We start from the raw sequence: 22698 nt of genomic DNA, 5'->3' as shown, positions 1-22698 counted from the left end.
ACCTCTTCCTCCCAGAGCGCATATTGACAGGAAGCTGAAATCAGAAGCAGAGACAGGAGGGGCCGGCGCTGTGGTGCATTGGTTAACGCCCTGGCCTGAAGCACCGGCATCCTGTATGGGCACTAGTTCGAGTCCCGGCTGCTCCTCTTCCAATCCAGCCTGGGAAAGCAGTAGAAGATGGCCCAAGTCCTTGGGCCCCTGCACCCGTGTGGTGTGGGAGACCCGGAAGAAGCTCCTGGCTTCGGATCAGTGCAGCTCCAGCCGTTGCAGCCAATTGGAGAATGAACCACCAGATGAAAGACCTCTCTCTCTCTCTACTTCTCCTCTCTCTGTGTAACTCTAACTTTCAAATAAATAAATAATTCTTTAAAAAATTAAAAAAAAAAGAAGCAGAGCCAGGACTCAAACTCAGGCACTCCAATGTGAGATGCAGGTATCCCAAGTGACATCCTAACCACTGCACCAAATACCCACATCTAAACCTTTAGGGTTTGAAAAATCAAATTAAAATTTCTGACAGTTTGTATTTCTTCTTCTTCTTTTTGTAAGATTTATTTATTTATTTGAAAGTCAGAATTCCAAGGAGAGAGGGACACACACACACACACACACAGGGAGTCAGAGAGAGAGAAAGAGATCTTCCATCCACTGGTTCACTTCCCAGATGGGTATGGTTGGGCCAGGCCAAAGCCAGGAGCTAGGAGCTTCATCCGAGTCTCCCATGTGAGTGTAGGGGCCCAGGGACTTGGGCCATCTTCTACTGCTTTCCAGAATCAGAAGGAAGCTGGATGGGAAGTGGAGCAGCCAGAAACTGAACAGGAGCCCATAAGGGATGCTGGCATCACAGGTGGTAGGTTTTACCCACTATGACACAACACCAGCACCTGTACTCTGGGTCAATATCACAGGCTAAAAACTGCAACTTTCATTGAAATCCTGTTCATATCTCTAATCTACGTTTTTAAAAGCATTTTTGTGCTACGTTATTAATGATAAGAATTATATGCACATTATATCTTTTATTGCAAATAAATAGTCTAGGTTTTTTAAATAAAACTACAAATAAATTACCTGTTGTATACAGAATGTTGCCACCTAGATGATTTTTGAAAGAATAAAAAACATTGCATTCTGATTGTAATGAGGTGTCCTTAAAGAGTTTACAGTGCTCGATTCTAATGGTGACAATTTAAAGTAGGTGATACATTGTCTTTATCTTATAAATATATTTAGTACGTCTAGATTGGAAAGATTTGAGGAGTCAATGTTGATTGTTAATAGAGCTGTAGAGTTCAGACCGAAGGGAAAACATACCACACCTTGTAACGCGGATTGGGGTGTACAGTTCTCACTAATTTGTTTGTGCATCCATGCCAGGGCTGAAGTGTCAATAAAAAGGAATGATTTGGTTGAGCAGGAAGTCCTGGAGGCAGAATCACCTGCAGAAAACACACTGAATGCTGTGTGTGAAACCCCTCTCTGAATAGCGGGAGCTCACTGCCGCACTGGTAACCGCATATCAGATAGTGTTTTGCGTTGTAGTTACTGTGTCTGTTGTCTTTTTTTTCTCTTAGAGATTTTTAAAGTTTATAAATGTAGTTTATTAGTGATAGCTTATAAAAAGCAGAAAGTTCAACTCAGTTCTAGTGACATGGTATATACAGTTTGTACTGTCATTTTTCTCTTGCTACCACATAATAATAATTTTTCCCATACGAGAATATATTTTAGCTACTGCATAGTATCTAATCTAGTATGCATACCACTAGCACACTCCACCATTCTGTACCAGTAAGCATTTACGATGCTTCATTTCTTCGCTGTCATATACAGTGCTGAAACGAGAATCTGCTATGACTTCAACCGTGCTTGGCGCCTGAGTTCATCCCAAGGGTCATGGGTTGTGATGCTGGAAGCGTGGAAACGGAATCCAATTACAGTGCTCAGGAGGTGGCCTCGCTGGAGGTCCCTGGGTCACGGGGGCATGTCTGGGGGAAGAGGTTGTGAGCAGAGTGTTGGTTATTAGAGCCTCAGCCTAGCCCAGCTGTTCCCTCTGCTTCTTGGCTGGCTATATGATCATCTCATTCCCCCAACACACGCCCGGCCATTGCCAGCCTCAGGCTTCCCCAGGCAGCTGACCCTGGGGGCCACCGTCCCTGGACTGTGAACCTCAATGCCATGAACCAAAACAAAGCAGCTTGTCTTGGGTATTTAGTGATGGTGCTGAAAAGCTAACTGGTACAGGGTCTTTGTATATGAAGACTTCCCTGCCCCTACATTTAGGATAAATTTCTTAAGTGATGTTTTTATAAGCAACACCACTGAGGCAGACTGCTACTATATTTAAACTCCCTTTTTTTTTTGGAAAGATTTATTTATTTAGGTGAAAGGCAGAAATACAGAGAAAGAGAAGGATAAAGAAGGGGGGGGGAGGGGAAATCTTCCATCTGCTGATTCACTCCCCAAATGGCCTCAATGACTGGGGCTGGGCCAGGCCAAAACCAGGAACTTCTTCTGGGTCTCCACGGACTTGGGCCATCCTCTGCTACTTTCCCAGGCCATAGCAGAGAGCTGGATTGGAAGAGAAGCAGCCAGGGTATGAACCTAGCACCCATATGGGATACTGGCGCTGCAGGTGGAGACATAAACCTACTATGCCACAGCACCAACCCCTATATTTAGACCTCTTAACATGTATTGCTTGAGGCTGGCCACTGTGGCGCAGCGAGTTAACTCCCTGGCCTGAAGCGCCGGCATCCCATAGGGCACCGGTTCGAGACCCGGCTGCTCCACGTTCGATCTAGCTCTCTGCTGTGGCCTGAGAAAGCAGTAGAAGATGGCCCAAGTCCTTGGGCCCCTGCACCCATGTGAGAGACCCGAAAGAAGCTCCTGGCTCCTGGCTTCGGATAGGTGCAGCTGGCTGTCGCAGCCAATTGGGCAGTGAACCATTGGATGGAAGACCTCTCTTTCTCTCTCTCTCTCCCTCTGCCTCTCCTCTCTCTGTGTAACTATGACTTTCAAATAAATAAATAAATCTTTTTAAAAAAGAGCTTAAAAAAGATATATGCATATACCTTTAAAGAAAAAACATGTATTGGTAATTTGACATCAAAAAATGGCTGGGTAAGTTTGCACCCCTACTGACAATATATGAGAATGTCTATTTCAACATACTTCTAGCAGCCCTGACAACTGTCATTTAAAACCTGTCACCCCATTGTTTTTGTTGCTAAAATATTTACTTATTGCATTGTATCTCTTAGCTTGATAGGAATGTTTATAATGTCCTCATATTTGTTAACTTGCTTACTTCTGTAATTTAACTATGCATGCTTAAAAGTGATTAGGTTATTTGCTAGGCAGAGCAAACAGATATATATAGAGAGGCACCTATCTACCAGATCACTCCCCAAATGCCTGCAATGACTGGTGGGGACCAAACCTAGGAATCAGAAACTCAATCCAGTCTCCCACATGGGTGACAGGAACCCAACTACTTGAGCCATCACTGTCTGCATTAACAGGAGACGAATCAGGATCAGGAGCCAGACACTTTTTTTTTTTTAGTTTAATGATTTATATTTATTTATTTGAAAGGCAGAGTTACATGGAGACAGAGGCAGAGAGGTCTTCCATCCACTGGTTCATTCCCCAAATGGCCGCACCATCCGGAGCTGGGCTGATCTGAAGCCAGGATCCAGGAGCTTCTTCTGGGTCTCCCACACGGGTGCAAGGGCCCAAGCATTGGGCCAGCCTCTGCTGCTTTCCCAGGCCATCACAGAACTAGATTGGAAGAGGAGCAGCTGGGTCTTGAACCGGAGCCCATATGGGATGTGGGCACTGCAGGCAGCAGAGCCGGACACTTTGATGTGGGATGCAGGCATCATAACTGGCAGTGTAACAACTAGGTTAATCGTCAGTACTGGATACTGATACATCACACACCCTACAGTTCAGCCTTTACACAGTGCAGTGACTTTTAGTGCATTCACAGAGCCGTGCAGACATCACCACAGTTGATTTCTGAGCATTTTTTTTCTTTATTTGACAGGAAGAGTTATAGACAGTGAGAGAGAGAGAGAGAGACAGAGAGAAAGGTCTTCCTTCTGTTGGTTCCGAAGCCAGGAGCCAGGTGCCTCCTCCTGGTCTCCCATGCGGATGTAGGGCCCAAGCACTTGGGCCATCCTCCACCGCCTTCCCAGGCCACAGCAGAGAGCTGGCCTGGAAGAGGAGCAGCCGGGACTAGAACCCAGCGCCCATATGGGATGCCGGCGCCACAGGCGGAGGATTAATCAAGTGAGCCATGGCGCCGGCCCTGAGCATTTTCATTACTTCAACAAGGAACTCTGCCTCCACTAGCTGTCTCCCCTCATTTCCCCCCAGATCTCTCCCAGACCCAGCAACCACCAATCTCTCCTTTCTGTCTTTGTGTGTCTGCATATTTTGGATGTTCACATAAATTAAACTATACAATATATGGCCTTTTGTGATGCCTGCTTTTGCTTAGCTTGGGTTTTCAAAGGTCAACAATGTTGTAGCATTGGTCAGCACTTCCCTTCTCTTTATTACCTAATAATATTACATTGTATGAATATAACTCATTTTATTTATCCATCTACTAGGTAATGGATATTTGGGTTGTTTCCACTTTGTGAATTAAGAATAATATTATTAAGAATAATAATACATGAACATTCATGTATGAGTGTTTGAGTGGCTATATATTTTCATTTCTCTCAGGTTGCTAGGTCACATGGTAACACCATGTTGAACGTTTTGAGGAACTTCTACATTGTGCAGGTTTTGTTGCATATTACTTTAGTGATGTCTTGGTGCTTTCCTTATAGGTTTGTATGAACTCTTTATATAAGGTCAATGTTAAGGTGGCCACAATGACTGGAGCTGAGCTGATCCAAAGCCAGGAACCAGGAGCTGCTTTCGGGTCTCCTGTGCGGGTGCAGGGGCTCAGGCACCTGGGCCATGTTCTACTGCTATCCCAGGCCACAGCAGAGAGCTAGATCAGAAGAAGAGCAGCTGGGACTAGAAGCAGCAGCGTCCATATCGAATGCCAGCACCACAGGCGGAGGCTTAGCCCATTATGCCACTGCACCAGGCTCTGTAAAATATACTTTTAGTGGCCGGCGCTGTGGCATAGCAGGTGAAGCTGCCCCCTGCAGTGCCCGTATCCAGTGTGGGTGCCAGTTGGAGTTCCAGCTGCTCTACTTCCAATCCAGCTCTCTGCTATGCCTGGGAAAGCAGTAGAAGATGACCCAAGTCCTTGGGCCCCTGTACTTGCATGGGAGACCTGGAAGAAGCTCCTGGCTCCTGGCTTCAGATTGGCGCAGCTCCAGCTGTTGCGGCCATCTGGGGAGTGAACCAGCAGATGGAAGACCTCTCTCTCTCTCTCTCTACTTCTCTGTGTAACTCTTTCAAATAAATACAAATAAATCTTTTTTTTTTTTTTTTTTTTTTTTACAGGCAGAGTGGACAGTGAGAGAGAGAGACAGAGAGAAAGGTCTTCCTTTTGCCGTTGGTTCACCCTCCAATGGCCGCTGTGGCCAGCACGCTGCAGCCGGCACACCGCGCTGATAACTGAAGGCAGGAGCCAGGTGCTTCTCCTGGTCTCCCATGTGGGTGCAGGGCCCAAGCACTTGGACCATCCTCCACTGTACTCCCGGGCCACAGCAGAGAGCTGGCCTGGAAGAGGGGCAACCGGGACAGAATCCGGCACCCGACCGGGACTAGAACCCGGTGTGCCAGCACTGCTAGGCGGAGGATTAGCCTATTGAGCTGCGGCGCCAGCATACATCTTTTTAAAAAAGTATTTTATTACTTTTGTTGCTTTGTTTCAGTGAGTAGTATGAGATTAAGAGCTAAATGGATTCTCATTCCGAGTTATCTAACCAATTGTATCATTACCATTTCTTGACACTTCTCCCCTCCCCTACTGAATTTATGTGCATCTTTTATTATTTACTATTTTACATGTCCTTATGTCTGTCTTAGTCAGTGTGTCCTTATCATTTAGGAAGGAGTCATCGCTGTAGAGGAAGCTTAAATGGTATAAAGATACCAGGGGTCTCCAAAATGCCCATGGAAAATGCATATTATTATTAAAAAACACTGCATGGTTTGTAATATTTTGTACTAAAATAAACTGATCATTTAATTCTATTCTTCCTTCAGAATTGCCAAAAACTTACTCCCTCTGTGATCTTATCTTTAATTAAAGCTTATAATTTTGTTCTCCATAAGTTTGGGGGCATTAATTTGGTGCTTTAAAAATTATACTAAAATATGACTAATCTTGGCTTACTGAGTTTGCATTTAAGGAGCCCTTACATGCTGTGCTCGGAGTGCCACTCACTCCTGTCTTCCTACTCCAGCCCTGGTGCACACAGTTCATTGACAAGGGTTTTAGTGTAGCCATGAAGTTACTGTACAAGCAAGAAAATCAATTGCATCGAACATTTGGAGACTTGAGAATCTTTTTACTAAGAAACAAAATATTTTTAAGAGGTACATTAAAAACAGGAATCAACTGCCTTTTATTAATGCTACTTTAAAATAGTCCATTCTCTATCATATTTTTTGTTGTTGTACAGCAATAAGAAATCTTTGATGTGAAAATCACATCTTAAAATTATCTAGGGCAGACTTTGGGGTAGAGAGAATTAAGCTACCTCTTGAGACATCCACACCCTTTATCCAAGTGCCTGATTCAAGCCCTGGCTGCTCTACTTCTGACCTGGCAGTTGGCAGATGATGGTTCAAGTACTTGGGTTCCTGCCATCCATGTGAGAGACTCAGATAGAGTTCCAGACAGGGTTGTTGTGTCTGTTTAGGAAGCGAACCAGTGGATGGAATCTCTCTGTCTCTCCCTTTGTCACTCTTTCAAATAAATAAATAATTATTTTCTGAGGGCTGCTTGTTGTTTTTCAGTCTTGCTTTCAGGTGTCTCTGACATCTATCAGGGAACTTTGCTGTAGTTTCTTCTGTTTACTTCTTTCTGAAATTCTACCCAATATTCGCTGCGGCTTTTGAAAATATGTTCTCCGAAGTCCTTTTAAGTACTGGATACTAAATGTATTCTTTGAAAGGTGGTAGCATTTTGAAATAATTGATATGTTTTCTACAGTCAAATAGGGAATGATTTTGATTATATACATTGTTGATAAGGCCCAGATCACTTTTGAGAATATTGTATTTCCTCTCTAAAATGTCATGACTTTTCTCCTTACATACAAATAATTATGATGTATTATTACTTATTCGAACACTATTTTTTGTTCTAGCATCCTCTTGTACCTATGTTTATTTGGGGGTTTTGGAAGTATCTTATGGAATGACATCTCTTAAATCAGAATGTAATTACTAAGTCAATGCAAATATCTATTTCAAGAAATCTTTCAGTGCTATAACTGAGCATTTACATATTTTTAAAAAAATTATTTTATTTATTTGAAAGGCAGAGTTGGAGGGAGAGATAGAGAGACTTCCATTTACTGGTTCAGAAACCAGGAGCTTCCTCCAGGTCTCCCACGCGGGTGCAGGGGCCCAAGGACTTGGGCCATCTTCCACTGCTTTCCCAGGCTACAGCAGAGAGCTGGATCAGAAAAGGAGCAGCTAGGACTAGAACTGACTCGCATATGGGATGCCGGTGGTACATGCAGAGGTTTAGCCCACTGCGCCACAGCGCTGGCCCCCATCCTGACTTCCTAAGGGTCCCAGAACCCAGCTGATACCTCGTGAAGCAAAACTACTGCCAGTCAACCTGCGGAGTCATGGGAAGTAACTGTTTTTGGAATGGTTTGTCTCACTGCAATAGGAAAATGACAGACTATTAAATTAGGGGGTCATTTCAGAGTACTTGCTCTAAAAAGAGGTTATTAAATCTGACATTGATGAGAATCACTGTCACAGACAATAAACACTATGTAGTTAAAAATACTTGCCTGGACTTTTTTCTTTTCTAATGGGAAATAATTTGGGTTAAAAAACTAAGCAGAGGTGAGCATTTGGTGTTAACGATTTAGATGCAGGTTAAGATACCTGTGTTGGGCCAGCATCCCATATGGGCATCAGTTCGAATCCTGGCTGCTCCACTTATGATCCAGCTCCCTGCTAATACATCTGGGAAAGCAGTGGAAGATGGCCCAAGTGCTTGGGCCCCTGCACCTACATGGGAGACTGTGGGGAGCAAACCGGACTAGACTGAGTTACTGGAATTAAGACTTATTCTATGCATCTGCTCTCCCACAATATGGCGCTGGGAGAGAAGTAAACAGCTTCCGCACAGCTGCCTCCAGTTCAACCAATAAACTGTAGGACTTGCTCCTGATTGGAGGAGAGCAGCGTACTCGGCGTGTGGGCAGCCGAGTTGGGATTGGCGGAGGAGGACTATAAAGGAGGAGAGAGATGGCATGCACCAGGAACATCTAAGGGGAACATCTAGCTGAAGGAACGCCTGTGCAGCCCCCGAGAGAGCCGGCCGGCGGTGTGCCGCTCCCCCGCGGAAGTGGGGAATGTGGCCAGGGGGAACTGCCCTTCCACGGAGGTGGAAGGGACAGTAGCCAACCCGGGAAGAACCAGCAGCAAACCCGGGGAGGGCCGAGCAGATAAAAGAACAGCGCAGGGTCCTGTGTTGCTCCTCCACGAAGAGGGGGAGCGACATAATGGTGCCGTGACTCGGATTATGAAGCCTAGGACGGATAGGAAACTTAGGAGGGAAGAAACGGGAAGAAGCAGGAAAATACTGGAGAGAGAGACTAGCGAAGAGCCTAGGGGAAAGCCAGACGAGAAAGGTGCCGGAAGAAGCTATTGAAAGCCTAGGCATAGACTTGGATACGGACTGTGGGAAAGAAGTTAGGATTGAAAGCGAAAGTGAAAGCTTTCATAGACTCGGATGCGGACTATGGCGGGGAAGCTAGGAGATTGAAAGCGAAAGTGAAACCTGGAGGAGGCTTGGACTCGGATACGGACTGTGGGGAGTAGCCAGGAGAAATGAGAGGAATATTGTTGGAAGAAAACTTAAGGAAACATACCGGGTAGAGAAAAATGTTAGGGAGGATGAAGCCGCGAGTGCAGGCCAAGGCGGAGACATAAGCCACCTTGGAATTCTTCAAGTCACCCCGGGGAGCAAGAGGCGAAGATCTGGAACCAGAGGCAGAGACGTGGGCCGCCAGGTTGAAATTCGCCAGGTTAGTCCGGGGAACTTGGACTGAATGCCGGTGGTGGCGGAAACATTCGCGGAAGCCGCCGCGTGCAGAGAGAGCACGGGGCGTGAATAGATAGGGAACGCAGGGCTGGCGGGAGGCCGTGGTGCGGGCGCGAAGTGCGTGGAGACCGCGGAGTGTGCGCGCGAAGCGGAGCCGTGCAGATGAGAGAAGCGCGGGCTGAAGCGGCGCAAAGCCGGGAAGCCGCCGCGGGGCGGGCGCCGGCGGGGCGAGGTGCCGGGAAGCCGCGCAGAGCTGTGAAGCCGCCGCGGGGCGGGCGCCGGCGGGGCGAGGCGCCGGGAAGCCGCGCAGAGCCGTGAAGCTGCCGCGGGGCGAGGTGCCGAGAAGCAGCCTTGGGGCGGGCGCCGCCGGGAAGCCGCAGGGATAAGAGAAACAGAAGTTTAGAAGTAAAATGAGAGAAATAGGAATGCTGGTAGATAGAAGTAAAATGGGAGAAATAGGAATGCCCGGAGATAGAGAAACAGAAAAATAAGGCCTCCCATCAACATGGCAATGAGAGAGCTTGGATTCGGTCTGCCTGATTAGGGAAGTGGTGAGCACCTGCGGGCGGCTAGCAGCTTATGCGCCGCAGGTCACCGAAGACAGGCACGTTATCAACACCAATAAGGCCTCCCCACAACACAGCAATGAGAGAGCTTGGATTCGGTCTGCCTGATTAGGGCGGTAAGCACCAGCAGGCAGCTCGACCAGAGTATGAGCTGCAGGTCACCGAAGATAGGCACGAATCAACACCAATAAGTCTTCCCCCACAATACGGCAATGAGAAGGCTTGGATTCGGTTTGCCTGATTGTTAGGGCTTGTAAGCCCCTGCAGGCAGAGCAGAGCATGCGCTGCAGGGCACCGAAGACAGGCACGCATCAGCGCCTAAAAACCTCCTCACAACATGGCGAAGAGAGGACCCGGATTCGGTTTGCCTGATTGATAGGACTTGTAAGAACCTGTGGCAACTCTAGCAAGTAGAGCAGAGTGTGTGCCGCGGGACACCGAAGACAGGCGCGTATCAACGCCAAAAATAAAAAGAAAGGGGGATCTGTGGGGAGCAAACCGGACTAGACTGAGTTACTGGAATTAAGACTTATTCTATGCATCTGCTCTCCCACAATATGGCGCTGGGAGAGAAGTAAACAGCTTCCGCACAGCTGCCTCCAGTTCAACCAATAAACTGTAGGACTTGCTCCTGATTGGAGGAGAGCAGCGTACTCGGTGTGTGGGCAGCCGAGTTGGGATTGGCGGAGGAGGACTATAAAGGAGGAGAGAGATGGCATGCACCAGGAACATCTAAGGGGAACATCTAGCTGAAGGAACGCCTGTGCAGCCCCCGAGAGAGCCGGCCGGCGGTGTGCCGCTCCCCTGCGGAAGTGGGGAATGTGGCCAGGGGGAACTGCCCTTCCACGGAGGTGGAAGGGACAGTAGCCAACCCGGGAAGAACCAGCAGCAAACCCGGGGAGGGCCGAGCAGATAAAAGAACAGCGCAGGGTCCTGTGTTGCTCCTCCACGAAGAGGGGGAGCGACAGGAGACCTGGAAGAAGCTCCTGGCTTCAGGTCAGCCCAGCTCTGGCCCTTGCAGCCCTGTGGGGAATGAACCAGTGGATGGGAGCTCTCTCTCTCTGCCTCTCAAATAAATAAATACTTTTTTTTTTTTAAAGACATCTGCATCAAACACTGGGGTATTGAGTTCAATACCCAGCTCAGACTCCTGACTCTAGCTTCCTTCTAATGAGGACCATGGGAGGCAAAAGGTGATGGCTTAAGTACTTTGGTCCCTGCTACCCATGTGGGATATGTGGATTGAGTCCTGTACTCTTGGCTTCAGCCTGGCCTGGCCCTGGCCACTGTGGGCATTTGGAGTGTGAATCAGTAGATAGGAGCTGCCCCTCACTTCTGTCTGTCTGTCTCTCTGCCTCTCAAATAAATAAGTATAAATCCCTAGATTTAAAATGAGAACTAATTAGGCAGAAACTTGCCAGGTCAACGTATGAATTTTTCCTATTTGTTTCCATTTTGTTTCAGTGAGAAATTAATGATTTTCTACAGTAAGACAAAAGACATGGTTAGAGTTAGGTGTAAGTCAGTGGTTGTCATCGTATGGTTCAAAAACTGATGAGTCCTTCCATCTCTGCTCACCAATCTCTGTGCGCTAATTTTCAAATGTAGACAGATTCACTCAGATACATGACTAGTTTTAGAGTTTTATCATCATTGTGTGTTTTGTCATGGATGTATTTTGACATTAAAACAAAGTTCTCATTCTTGGAATGTTGGGAAAACCACTGGTAGGTGTTCCTAGGTCCTAGGTGCTAATGAGTTTCTGCCTGCTGCTGTGAATACCGTTAAGCTGTGTCTGTTTTCTGGACCCTAAAATGATTTGTATTCTTCCTGTAAATTGAACAATGATTTTTTTTTAAAGATTTATTTATTTATTTGAAAGTCAGAGTTACACAGAGAGAGGAGAGGCAGGGGAGGGGGGTCTTCCATCCAATTGTTCACTCCCCAGATGGCCGAAATGGCCAGAGCTGTGCTGATCTGAAGCCAGGAGCCAGGAGCCTCTTCCCAGTCTCCCACGTGGGTGCAGGGAACCAAGGACTTGGGCCATCTTCTACTGCTTTGCTGGGCCATACCAGAGAGCTGGACAGGAAGTGGAGCAGCCGGGTCTCAAACCGGCGCCCATATGGGATGCTGGCACTTCAGGCCAGGGCATTAACCTACTGCACCTCAGCACTGGCCCCTGAACAATGATTTAGAAATAAAAAAAACTTCCATAGAAAATTTAGCTAAGAAGGGGGTGGTGTTGTGGCATAACGGGTTAAGCCCCCACTTCAACACTAACCTCCCATGTGGGTGCTGGTTCGAGGCCTGGCTGTTCCACTTCTGACCCAGCCCCCTACTAATGTGCCTGAAGAGCAGTGGAAGATGGTCCAAGTGCTTGGGCCCCTTCCCCCCAAGGAAAAGGACCCTGATGAAGCTCCTGGCCATTGCTGTCATTTGGGGAGTGAACCAGCAGATGGAAGATCTCTCTCTCTCTCTCTCTCTCTCTCTTTCTGTAACTCTGCCTTTCAAATAAATAAAATAAATCTTTAAAAAGAAAATTAGGTAAGAAATTTCCAGGGCCTGCATAGAGGAAAAAATGGCTTTTGTTAACCATCATAAAGAACCTGCTTCATAGAGTTGTGCTTAGAAGTCAGAGACTTTGTATAAAGTTCACTGGCTGGTGGAGCTATAATAAAAAACGAAGAGTATGTGGAGAAGACAGTGGATTGCACAAACGAGCAGACATTTGTAGTAACATGATATTTGACTTGGATGCTACATACATACTTCTGGAAGTCCCAAGTCAGTCAATGATATTTATTGAATATTTTCATATTGCTTTGTATTTTTCAAAGGATTTTCCTGCCTGTTACCTGCCTTATAAGAGTGTGAGGATCAAATGAGATATTCTCCCCATTTATAGACAAGAATATGGAGGACATGAAGAGATGAGATTATTTGTCCAGATCTTAATGTGATTCACAGAGCTAGGCCAGGAGCTTAACACACTGAATCCTCATCTAGTACTTTTTTTCTTTTATATTTGTTTATTTATTTGAAAGTCAGAGTTACATATAGAGGGAGGGGGAGGAAGGGGGATGGAGGGGGAGGGAGGGGGGGGAGAGAGAGGGGAGAGAGAGAGAGAGAGAGAGAGAATGAGAATATTCTATTTGGTGATTCACTTCCCAAATGGCTGTAACAGCCGGGGCAGGGCCAAGCCAAAGCCAGGAGCCAGTAACAAGGAACTCCATCTGGATCTCCCATGTGGGTGGCAGGGGCCCAAGCACTTTTGACATCCTTTGCTTTCCTAGGCACATCAGCAGGGAGCTGGATCAGAAGTGGGGCATCTGAGACTTGAATCAGCATTCACAAGGGATGCTGGCGTCACAGGTGGTGGCCTAGACTGCAGCACCACAATGCCACCCATGTCATCTAGTACTTGCAGAGAAGATGTGATCTTTAAGATCAAAGATTACTAAACATCTGTTCTCATCAAGCACTGACATTGCATTTGCCAACCCTTGATGTCATTAGCCAGGGAGAACTTGCTGGAATACTCAAGTGGTATATGTTTCCTCCATATCCGCATCCATGGATTCAACCAAGTGCAGTTCAAATATGTAGTTAGGTCTACAATGTCTGTAACTGAACACACACAGACTTTTTTTTTTACTTGTCATTATTCCCTAAACAATGCAGTGTAACAACTGTTTATGGAGCATTTTCCCTGCACTAGGTACTACATGTAATGTAAAGGACATGAGCAAATGTCCACAGGTTATATGAAAACACTACATCATTTTATACAAGGGACTTCAGCAACCACAGATCTGAGTATCTTTGGGGGTCCTGGACCCAGTCCCCTGTAGATTTGAAGGGAAGTTCATATATCACAGCATGAACAAAGCCAAGATGAGCATCACTGTTTTGAAGACTTGCATACCGAAGTGATTTCATGTACTGTCATTATTTGATATGGGTGATTGACATTTTCTTAATCTAACAGATTAAAATATCTTTAATGGAGTAAAAGCATCTTTTGAGACCTATTGTTAACATGTAGTATACAATCTAAGCAAAGAGCAAGTACTTCCTGTGTACTTTCATTTTCACGATGATCCTGTAGCTTTCCTCTCAACCAGTCTGTCATTGCCAAGCACCAGGTAGACCCTGAAGCTATCACCGTTGACCTTCAACTGAACACTTGTTACACTTAAAATAATTTTTTTTGTAATTTAAACATAGAACTACACTAACATATAATAATGTAAGAAAAAGACTGAGACTTAAAAGTGACTCGATATTGGAAGAGACTTGATTAACTTTTGAGCATTAGGTATTTTAAATCGCTTCATATTGGGAACCATGGATCCAGTCTCCTGATGTACAGATAAGCAAATTCAAATTCCTCTCCAAGTAAATCAACACATACATTAAGATGCATATTGAGGTTGATTCGTCAGGTGTTTTTGCTCTTTTTCTTTTAAGCAACAGCATCTTGCTTCAATTCTCTGCGTGTGCTGATCGTGTCTTAGTGATCATGCCCCTACACAGGTCCAGTAATTGTTTCTAGTAGTTACTGGAGTTCCTTGCACATTATGTCAAAAAGCAGTGCTGTCTTTCTGGTAAATAGTGGCTTCTTTTCCTTTATATTTGAGCTGGGAGTGGTCCAAAGTAATGCATTGGCTGCTCTTATCTGAAACCTGATTGCTATAGTTACTGGTACCATTCACCAGGGCAGTCAGGACATTCCCTGGCATTAACTGTGGAGGAGTAAAAATGGAATGTGGGATGCTGTTTATGATTTTTTAAAAAAGATTTATTTCTTTGAAAGTCAGAGTTACAGAGAGTCAGGGGCAGAGAGAGAGAGAGAGACAGAGAAGTCTTCTATCCGCTGGTTCACTCCCCAAGTGGCTGCAACAGACGGAGCTGGGCCGATCTGAAGCCAGAAGCCAGGAGCTTCTTCTGGGTCCCCCATGTGGGTGCAGGGACCCAAGGACTTGGGCCATATTCTACTGCTTTCCCAGGCCATAGCAGAGAGTTGGATCGGAAGTGGAGCAGCTGGGACTCGAACCAGTGCCCATATGGGATGCTGGCACTGGATGTGGTGGATTTAACTGTTACGCCACAGCACTGGCTCCTTATTTTATGATTTTATTCACAAGACAAAAAGAATTTTCATGATATTTGTATCTTCACAGTGCTTTGTCCTTACTATAGCTTCTGAAGCACATAGAATTTTCTTTTTTACTCTGGCTTCTTAGAGATTTTCATGTTCAGGAGGGAAAACAATAAATTACTTCTTGAAATTGGACACTGTCCCAACCTGTCTTCTGTTGCTCTTTCCCATTGCATTTTCTCTGTCCTTTTGCACTTGTGTTTCCTTGTATCCTACTCCTCTCAGTACATTCTTGTGCAAACAGACGGTTTCCAAAAACATATCTTTGGAGATCCCAGTTTATTTCACTGTAGACGTGTTTGTTGTATTAACATTGTGTTAATATGTTAATAAAGATGTCAATCATTTATGCTCTAGGTGGAATAGTTTTCAGGGGTCCTTGCTTCACTCCCCAAGACCTACTTTCCTGGAGAGAACGTGAAGACAGTGGATCTCGGGGAAGGGTGCCATCAAGTGGGGAGAATGGCACAAGGATGGGGAGGCTAACAGCACTGAACATGAAGTTCATCTGCTTTACCATTTTCCCTGGGACTTAGCGTTGGCCCCACTTCTAAAAAGATCCATTCTAATTGATCGGACTTACTCGCAGACAACTGAGTAGACAAAAGAGATATGACGTGAATATGTTTTTTCAAAAGCCATAGAAAATCATGCTTTGCAAATAATCAGTACAAAGACTTCTGGATAATCATGGTGGATTGAACAGATGCATTTATTTATGATCCCTCTATAAACCTCACTAAGAGGATATTAAAGGATTAAACAGGAACAAACCCACAAGAACAAAGAGAACAGCAGAGGAAATGACAACAGACAAAAGACGTCAACCAAGATTGGGAAAGCAAATGAATGATACCTGATTTAGCGGTGTGAATATGGTTGAAACCCAAGGCTCGGGTGCAGAGCTGGCCAGAGGCAAGCTGCTTCTCCCACAGAACCCCAGAGAGCCGCAGGAATTTGCAGGAAGCAGAAACCTCTGAGGGAGGGAACTCAGTGGCTCTGACATTCAGAGAATTGCTCCAGAAACTCCAAGCTCCAGCTGCCGGGTCACCTCCCTCATGTCAGGGAGTGGGGCAGCTGCCAGTCCCCAGGCATTTACAAGACTGGAGGTTTGTTCTGGGGGTTATGTGGATGAATTTGAGATGGGGAAAAAATCAAGCAAAGGAAAATATTTGGGGGAACGTTATCACAGAGCCTCATGTGGCTCATGGGTGCAGATTTATGGTCATGATAATGCACCATAGAAAAGTTGATTCATTATGCTATGACTACATTGAGAGGAGGGAAAATGGTTGGTTTGTTTGGTAGGTAAGAAATATTAATTTCCAACAAGAAGTCAAAACCCAGCATTATAAACATCAGGGAAAAAAATCAAAGAATAGCAGAATAAAGGATTATTTTGATATATAGTAATATGAATTAGAAGAAAGCCAAGACTTGGGAGTAGGGCCTCCATAGAGTGGAATTTCAGATAGGGAAGGAGCACTTTTTACAAAGTTTCAGTTGTAACTGAAATCCTGAAGCAAGCATTTTAGGAACTATTTTTCCCCTGCTCTGTTTTATTCTCTGCTTTTCAAAACATGCCAAAGTGTGAAAATTTTTTAAAAATCCACATTGTTGCTTTACAAAATGTCAATATTGTTCTGAGCTTCGACATAATTAAAAATGAAACTAAGAAAAATATTTCAGAGTGGATTTCTTTGAAAATTTTTAACTGTTGTTTTTTTACAGTCCTTTCTTGATTTTGTTGGTTTCTTTGATTTTGTTTGTTTGTGTTTTATTCTCCTTGGTTCTATTTCCTTTGTAACAGTAAGGGCCAGAATACTAAATTTGCACATTCTGTGTTTCTTTTTTCAAAAGAATATCACATGAGAAATTAAAAAAATCTGACATTTATTTGTTTAATTATTTTTAAAAACTGTTATTTACTTGAGAGGCATAGAGACACACAGAGACAGGCAGAGCTCCCATGGGCTGGCTCACTTCACAAACTCCCTGCGAACTGAGAATTCAGTCCTGGTCTCCCACATGTGTGGCAGAGACTCAAGTACTTGAACCATTACCTGCTGCTTCCCAGGGTGAGCATCAGCAGGAAGCTGGAACCAGGAGTGGAGCCAGGACTTGAACGTACTCACTCTGAAATGGAGTGCATGTGTCCCAGTGATAACTGAACCATGGTGCCAAATGCCAACCTCTTACATTTTTTTTGAATTAGGAATTGAAGAAGATTGTAGAATAATAATAGTTATAATAGAAGTTTTATAACTGGCTAATCTTTCTTTTAAGCTTAGATGGATTCACTGGTGTTTTCCATTTATGTAAGGTAAACAGATTTTTTTAAAAGGAGAATAAAGAAACACAAAAACCAGAAAGATCCTTAAACTGAAGATTCTGCTCTGGATTGGATACAGTTGGAAGTCTACTCTGAGAGGCAACAGGACATATGGCCAGCAGACTCCTTTACAAAGAAAACTGTAAATCAAATAAATTGTTATCATTTGTGTATAAAGAAAAAAAGAACTAGAGAAGGTGCAAATAAAGCTGATAATATTGGTGTACATATTGTTCCTAAAATGACTGCAAATAGTCTAGCCAGTTTGTGAAACCAGAGTTTGAATTTTTATCACAAATTGATAACCTTATCACATTCCAGACTGGAGATAAAGAATCTGTTATCCCTTTCTCCAAATGTAAATTTACTTTGAGAAAAGGAGGGCTGGTGTTTTAGATGCTGGAAGACGAGTGTGGGAATGGTTCTCTTGGATAAGCATCACAGTGTTTATTTTAAATTCTTTTGGATAATAAACCAGGCCATTGGTTAAAAAAAAAAAAGACAATTATGTCCTACAATTATCCTTTTGGAATCCAAGTGAATGAATTGGCTTAGTGCTCTGAATTTTCAGTTAAAACACATGTGTTAAATATTTCTGTATAAAGTACATAATTTATATACTTCAGATATCCTTAGTGACTTAGTGGTATTCAAACATAAAAACACTTAACTCTTTTATATATTTTTTTTCAGTGAAAATACCCAAATTACTATTTTAACTCTCTTTGGTTTGTTAGAAACTCAAAAAATTAAGTGTCTTGTGTAAAAATATTTGTTAAGACAGAAATCCTAGGCAATCCTTGGAAGTACACTACTTGAATGGTTTAAGTGGAAGCTCTTGTGTGTAGGTTAGCTTACCTGATGCATCTGTGACGATGAAGATGGCCTGGTTGGGTGTGCTGGTGGTGGAGCAGGTCCTGTGTCAGTCTGGCTCACGCAGTGGCTTTGGGCATGCCTCTGAAACTGGAAAATTAGCAGCTCTTCCCAGATGCACATGAGAAATGAAGTCACAGGGCAAACTCTGGCCCCCATACTGGAGAAACAGACGGACAGGTGGATAAAGAGAATTCTAGCATACAGAGCAGACCCCTCCCTGGGAACCAGTGCCAGGGCTGAGATCCTGAGCTGCAGTTGTCAAATGGATGAAGATGCAGGCAAAAGTGAGAGTTAGAAACTGCAGAGGACTCCGCCTGCTTTTGTGAGTTACTTCCAGGAGCTCTACTGGGTTCTCACAGTGAAAACTGGAGAAAAACCTCTCCATGCATCTGGCAGCGGGAGGTGAAGAGGAAGAGGAACCACTCTGAACTACGTGGGGCACTACCTTCCTACCAAGACCTGCCTTCAGGACAGCCTCACCTGCTGGGACTTTGTGACTGCCTACCTGACCTGCAGAAGGAGCAACTCCCAATTCCAGCCCGCTCTAGCCTTCGTGTCCCACCTAAGGGTGGAGCAACAACTTGGAAACACTTGTGGAGTTTATGGTCCAAAAGGCACAGGCTCACTAAAAGACTGAGACCTACTGCTTCCTCTCTCCCCACAGCTCCCACAGCATTGCCACCAGCCGTTCACAGCGGCTTCTTTTACCCAGCCCATCATGTTCAATTATCACAGAAAAACGCAAGGTATGCCAAAAGGCAAAAAGCACAGTTTTTGCAGACAGGGGAAGCATCAGAACCAGATAGAGAGGAGATGTTGCAGTTATCTAAGGGGGTGAGGATGAGGGTGGGAATTAAAACAGCTGCGATCAACCTGCTATGAACTCTGTGGGTAAATTATTCAGCATACATGGGCAGATGGACAATGCAAGCAGAGCAATGGAATCCCAAGAAGCAATCATAAGAAAATGATAGAGATCAAAAACTCCGTGGAAGAGATGGAGATGGCCTTTGACGGGCTCATCAGTGTACCGGACTTTTCCTGGGAAGGACTCCCTGTGGTCAGGGCTATCTCAGTAGAAGCATCCAAAACTGAGACAAGAACAAAGACGGACAAATGCCAGAATATCCAGGAGCCGTGGGACAACTACAAAAGGTGGAACATACAATCAATGGGAACACCAGAAGGAGAAATACTTAAAATAATCGTGCCTGAGAACTTCTCCAAATTAATGTCAGACCCTAAACCACACATCCAGGAAGCTCAAAAAACATCAAGGAGACATAACGCAAAAAACAAAAAAGCCCCCAAACCAAAACCAACAACAAACACAACTACATCTAGGCATCGTTTTCAAACTACAGTAATGAACGCTAGAGAAAAAACAATCTTGAAAGATGTCAGAGGGGGAAAAGCACCTTAGCTACTCAGAGATGGGAATGACATTAGACTTCTCTTCAGAAACCGTGCAAACAAGGAGAATCAAGTTTTAAGAGAAAATAACTACCAACCTAGAATTCTATACTCTGTGATGTTATCTTTAAAGATAAAGGAGAAATAAAGACTTTCTCAGACACACAAAAATTGAGAGAATTTGTTGTCAGTAGATTTGCCCTGCAAGAAACAGTGAAAGTTCTTTAGAGAGAACAAAAATAATAGGTATGGATCAGAGTCTTAAATTTACATAGAGAGAGAACATTGAAGATGCAGTAAGTGAAGGTAAAGTTAAAACATTTTTTCTTATTCTTAATCTATCATAATTTATTCAACATAACAACAATGCATTTGATTATGTGTATATTATACATCACATAAAATATACATATATGTGTACATATGATAGATTTAAGGAAAAGCAATGATTCAAGGGATGGGACAGAAGAATTTGGATTATTTTGTTATAAGAAGGCACAATATTCATAAAGTGGTATAGTGTTCTCTGAAAGTGGGCTTGGAATTGTAAATGTACATTGCAAACTCTAGGGCAAACACTAAAAGAGCTCTAAAAAAGTTATATCCTAAGAAAGGAGGTGAATGGAATCATATAAAATGCTCAGTTAAAAAGACAAACACCAATAAAAAAGTAGAAGACAAAAATAGTAACAAAGAACAAGGGCAACAAATAGAAAACAATATCAAACATGGTAGGTATCAATCCAGCTACATCAATAACCACTTTTGCTCAAACACAATTAGAAATGGTCAGAATGGATCAAAAAATATGACCCACCAATAGGCTATCTACAAGAAAACTACTTTAGGGGCTGGTATTGTAATGTAGTGGGTAAAGCATCCCATTTGGGCACCTGTTTGTGTTCTGCTTGCTTCACCTGTGATCCAGCTCCCTGCTGGTGGACTGAGAAAAGCAGCGGAAGACGACCCAAGTGCTTGGGTGCCTGCCACCCATGTGGGAGACCTGGAGGAAGCTCCTGATTCCCGGCTTCAGCCTGGCCCAGCCCTGGCCGTTGCGGCCATCTGAGGAGTGAACCAGCAGATGGAAGCGCTCGCTCCCTCGCTCTTGCTTGCTCTGTCTCTCTCTCTCACATCAATCTTTTTTTTTTTTAAATGAAAACTACTTTACATATAGACACACGTGGATTATCAGTAAGGAATGAATAAAGAAAGATATACCTTACCAACACAAATCAAAAGAGAGGAGGAGTAAATCTGTTAATTTCAGATATAGTAGGTGCCAGAGCAAGGGACAAAGAGGGGCATTCTATAATAACAAAGGGTTCAATTCTCCAAAAACATGTAGCAATCCTTGACAGGTGTACACACAGCACAGACTGCTGGAACTGCGAGGACCGCAGCCTTCAGCACCCCTGTCAGAAACACACAGAGCCAGTAGGCAGAAAACCAGCAAGGGCATGGGTGAATTCAACACCATCAATCAACTGGATGTAATTGACATTCATTGACTGTTTCATCCAACAAAAGCAGAATACACATTCTAATCAAGGTCACACAGAACATTCAACATAGATGGCATTCTGGGCCATAAAACACACCTTGATAAACTCAAGAGTAATAAAAGAACGTAGTTACATGTGTACCCAATGACAAGGTTTTCCTAGCTTGATCTGCAAGTCTTTACCAGGCAAATTAAAATCCTCATTTTAGTTATGGGAAATGTGTTGATAATGGCTATAGCTCTTACTTCTTTTTTGGAAACTTTGTGACTTTCCTAATAAGAAGACTAGAAAATACCAGCTCTCTTCTTCTTCCATTTTGTTAATCAAACTCTCCTCCTAGAATTAGTGTGGTTATCTTCCGCCATTTACTCTGTCTAAACCCATCTCCTCCAGCTCTGGGAGTGGGGAGTACTTATTGATATGTTACACGGTTGGCTGGTTGCAATATTAATTTTCAGTGACACAAAACTCTGTGTCTCATATGCTTTCACATAAAACTGCCCTTGGCACCAGAGGAGAGCCCTTTTCATTTTTCACACATAGGTTTAATTAAAAATTTTGGTTGCTTTTTAAATTAATTGTTCACAGCATTAGGAATCCTCTAAAAATGCAGTGTGGGGAGCAGAAGAAACATGACATAAAAGCCCTTCATAGGAAGTCAGACTGAGCTCAGTGAGGGAGGCATTCGGTGAACCTGGGGAGAGGTTTCCAAGGGTCTCAGGACGTATGTATGTCATGTGCGTGGGATGCATCTCATAATGGAAACAGATGCACTTGTGGTATGACTGATTCAGCTCGGGTACCTGGACCACACTTGGGGAACCGCTGTGCCACAGAACGACTAAGCACATTGTCCTCTCTTCATGCTAGTGATGACTTCAAGCTGTTGTTAGCTTCCTTTTCTGAAATCTTCCCAGTTCTAAAGAATATCTGCGAGAGGAGTCCTATGTATTGTTAGTGCTTAAGTCAAGGAATTCAGTGCCAATAACCTCAGTCATTTCCAGTTACATTCTTTTGACTCTGAAACTGTGGTGAGGTAACCCTGCTCGCCACCACGCACTGTTTGATACACCATTGCCTCTCCCTGTGGATACAACATGTTCTGTTACCCAACTAATGTTAGGTGGATGACGATTTAATATATCCTAATATTTGGCCCGGTCATCTGTTGTTCAACTTGATTATCTAAGGATGGCAATGTTTGTTTTTTGAAGTTTGTGTTAAGTGTGTGCTCAGGGGTGTCAGTATCTAGCTCATAAAACTTACTTTGGCCAACTAACACAGAAACATATACTGGATTCATCATGAGTAACTAATAAATTAATGTAGGTGAAAGGGATAGTTAATTGGGTCTAATCTTGGCAGTAAGGATCATTAGTGTTTAATGAGAATGAATAATTTCATAAGACATGGAAATATATTGCCCCAAGTCAAATAGTTTATAACCATAGTATTGCAAATTACTATTCAAAATTAATGAGGGACATTTCCACATATTGTTAGATGATCTATAATATTTTTATGCTATCCTTCTAGGTCTAGTACCATGTATATAAGCGTCCTGTAATTTCATTGTAAATTATCCCAGTTAACCAGACTTGTGATCCTGTCTTACCATGAAGTCTGCCCTT

At 43.9% G+C, this 22698-nt stretch overlaps 1 long non-coding RNA gene across 3 annotated transcripts in view; it reads left to right on the top strand.

The window, feature by feature from the left end:
* LOC127483559 (uncharacterized) overlaps positions 1 to 22698 on the top strand; it is a 67282-nt gene that overhangs the window by 14092 nt on the left and 30492 nt on the right. For 2 of the 3 annotated variants that reach the window (XR_007909951.3, XR_016218956.1), the window contains 2 exons: positions 1378 to 1508; positions 15302 to 16625. The exons of the other annotated variant lie outside the window; for it this stretch is intronic. This is a non-coding gene — a long non-coding RNA (uncharacterized LOC127483559). Of the gene's footprint in view, positions 1 to 1377; positions 1509 to 15301; positions 16626 to 22698 lie in introns of those variants that run through there. 3 annotated transcript variants of the gene reach the window in all.

This window comes from Oryctolagus cuniculus, chromosome 13 (genome assembly GCF_051225735.1).
Source record: "Oryctolagus cuniculus isolate XC-2025 breed Fujian yellow rabbit chromosome 13, ASM5122573v1, whole genome shotgun sequence".
NCBI lineage: Eukaryota > Metazoa > Chordata > Mammalia > Lagomorpha > Leporidae > Oryctolagus > Oryctolagus cuniculus.
This window is presented reverse-complemented; position numbering and strand designations above follow the sequence as displayed.